General features: G+C 36.8%; 1 long non-coding RNA gene across 1 annotated transcript; it reads right to left on the bottom strand.

Annotated features, from left to right (window-relative positions):
• Positions 1-329: 329 nt before the first annotated feature.
• On the bottom strand, positions 330-1416 carry LOC132975908 (uncharacterized). The gene is made up of 3 exons (XR_009673331.1): positions 1103-1416; positions 685-825; positions 330-445 (listed from the first exon to the last, which is right to left on the bottom strand). It is a non-coding gene; the product is annotated as an uncharacterized LOC132975908 (long non-coding RNA).
• Positions 1417-3351: the final 1935 nt, after the last annotated feature.

Below are 3351 nucleotides of genomic sequence, written 5' to 3'. Positions count from 1 at the left end.
AGAGACATGGTCATAAATTAAATATTTTTCGAAACCTACGGTAAGTATTTGCTTAAATGATGTTATTGAGATATCTTATTTCAGGGAAGTTCAGAAGTTAACCCTCAAAGCATTAGTCACTGTTTCACTTGAAAATGTTTTTTTCAGAGTTGGGCTTTCTACAGTACCGTAATACACAAGTTCAAGGTTTACAATGTAGATTTTTTAGATTTTACACTGACGTGTAGCCAGACTGAATCAATTAATCTTAATCTCAAGTGTGAGAACTCAGCAACAGATTTAAACTGTTAAAATCTATTATTTCTAAGATAAAATCTACATTTAACTTACCATTTTCAATGTAATCTCTTAAAAAGCCCGTGACCAGGCAGGTCTCCTCCACACTGTTGTGGTCATCCTCATCCTCACTATCAGGCATTGGCCAGATGATCCTTTTCAAGATCATCTAGAAGAGAAGGTTATGAGAGACTTGAATTAACAAGAGTAAATTAATAGAATAATGGTATTTGGTACAAGGCAATCACATTTTGAAAAATAGAAGCAGAAAAAAAACATTTTATTATACTTAAAACAATTACTTTAATAGTTAAATGGTAGAACTCCCACATATGTTTGGCTTTTCCTGATGATAATAATAATACTAATAATATTAAGTGAACCAGCTTAATGTGAGAAGCTAATTACCTGTGAGTCCATCACTTGTGCTGCAGATCTTGGAAACAGGACCTCGGCTAGGGCTGGACACTCTTTTATCATGTTGAGCACACCAGTCTCTTTCAGCCCCTTACGCAGCTGCTTCATTTGTGTTCGTCACCGTTCAATGACCTACAAACGTAACTTGTCAATTAAATAATTCTCAAAATATTTTTAAGATAAAGTTGCAACAAAATATCATTATCATGCAGACCAAAGTAGACTTAAAGTATTATTTAATTCTGTTAGTAATATGCATTGTAGCATATTGATTCCTTTCTCTTGGACTACACGTATTGCATTTGTTTTAAATTTCACTATCCCTGTATCTTTATCAAGAGAAAGAACAGTGACTTGTCAGACAATGTCACGTTGCATTTATGAATCTTTTTTTTACTTATTCATATACCGCATGGTGCAGGGTTTTTTTCCGCCAACCACCTCCTGTTGTTACTGTTGATGGGGGGGAAGATCCCAACTGAATGCCAGATTGTTCACTTCAGATCTTTCCTGTGGGGTCAGTTCCTTCTGACTATCAAGCTGCAATTTATAGGAAAAAGCAATTTTATAAATATCACTTGTATGTTCTATGTTGTTTTACATAACTTATAAAGAAACATTTGGCATGATGTAAATCATAGAAATAATAGTCAATTTCATTGAATAAAAAAAGTAGTGGCATAGTTAAGCAAAAATCCAAGTAATTACTACAGGTAAAACATACAGCAGACACCATTTCGACCACATCTGTATCAGGGCAGTCGCAAAGTCCCAAAGCTGAAGACTCCTCATTATTCCCTGTGATAAGCTGCAACATTGATGGGCTCAGTCCAGTGAATCGTGGCCCTCCATGAACAAAGGAATGTCCAATAATACGTCCAGCAACCCTGAAAAGATCCCCATCTACCAGGACTCTGGTGGTAGACGGAACCTTGTGATCCTCTGTCCCATTGAACAGAAGAGTTCTGCCAGTGTTTTCTACGATTGGAAAAAATAGATTTTAGAAGTCATTTGAATACAATTTCAGCTGAAACTTGCTGGCGAACTTGTTTGTTCAATTGATATTGAAATTTCAAGATGGCTCAAGTTTATATCTAGTTCAAAATTATATGTTCAGTAGAGCTTGACAGTTTGTCCTCTGTGGCCTATTTGTTAATTAGTAGGACAATTTACATAACATACACTTTAGAACTCATTTAGACAAAAAAGTTGAAAAACAATCTGAAAATGTGCAAATTATTCTGCAGAAGTTTAGTAATGCAACCCTAGACTGTGTCCTTTATACTTAATAACAATTATTACTTTCTGAACTGCATTAATTCCAGGTTAAAACCATAGACTGTAAATATTACTGGACGAACCCTGACCTGTCTGTTACATAGGCAGCAAATGAGTCCAATCGAGGGCCGCATCCATATTGGATTTGCAGTCTCAACCTAGCCACAGCAGTAAGGCGGGACCGGCGGGACTTAGCTCCGCCCATTCAGTTCAACGTTAGCAGTCCACTTCACAGCATAGCTAACGGCTAGGCTGCTAGCATCCCCTACTGCTTTCCTGTTCGTCCTGAGAAAACTCTATAAACAGTAATTTAACTTTTCTACAACACAGTTAAAATGAATTATATTCAACCCAAATATTTAATTACAGTCTTAAAACTACACTTTTTTAAATATACAATTATGGTTATTAGTTATTTGTCAGAGCAGTTACTAGACTTTGTCAGTGTTAGCAGAGCAATACATTAGAAAAGTTTTATCCATAAACTGTAAATAAATATGTGACATCCAGAAGAAATCAATATTACAAAGCATACAGTTCATGTTACTGTTCTGACAAAAAGAGGAATGTTTGTGTCTTATATTTACTGATGTCAACAGTGATGTGGGTGAACATGACCATTGAAAAATAAATATTTAGTATTTATTATAAGATATTTGTTTTCTATAGAACCCCGTGAAGTCATGAAATGAGTCTGTGGACAGTGTCAGCTTCACACCAAAAACTTTAAGTATTAGAAAAAATAATGTTAAAGACTGGTATCTATTATTATGAGTTGCAGCTACCTTGTTCAATATTATTCCTGCAGATGTGGCTAATAACAAAAAAACACCCTGAGCTGTCACATGTAGTTAACTGTACATTTTGTCTTGTCTGAGGCATTAATTGAACATCTTTGTATTTCTCCTATAGACACAGTGTGGATTATCGGTGACTGGTCCTTTGAGGTGCCCAGAGAGCTGCAGAGACAGAGGAAGAAACCTGGGCCTCAACAACATCTGCATTTGTTGGTTCTTCTGGGGTGGACTTTGGTTGCTTCTCTTCAACAGCTCGCTGCGAGGGAGGTCTCCCCCGGGTGGCCTGAGTGATGTCACCCACAGGCTGAGAGCTATGGCTGAGGCGGGTTTTAAGCCTCTTGACAAACCGTTACACCACACCCGCCTGTCAAGCTGGTCAGCTACACGCCTTATTGTGAATAACTCTTATCCTTCATCAAATCAAACGACCCCCGTACAGTGTGTCGATCGAGACATGAGCTAATCAGACCTATTTGTTTGTTTTGTACCAAGCTGTAAACATGTTAATCTCTGCTGTAAAAACAGACGTTTTGAATGTGGTTTTCCAGATTAAAAAAATATTTCTATATAAATGCACTCCTTT

This window comes from Labrus mixtus, chromosome 6 (genome assembly GCF_963584025.1).
Source record: "Labrus mixtus chromosome 6, fLabMix1.1, whole genome shotgun sequence".
Taxonomy (NCBI): Eukaryota; Metazoa; Chordata; class Actinopteri; order Labriformes; family Labridae; genus Labrus; species Labrus mixtus.
Note: the sequence above shows the minus strand (reverse complement) of the source record. Positions and strands in the feature narration are given on the sequence as shown.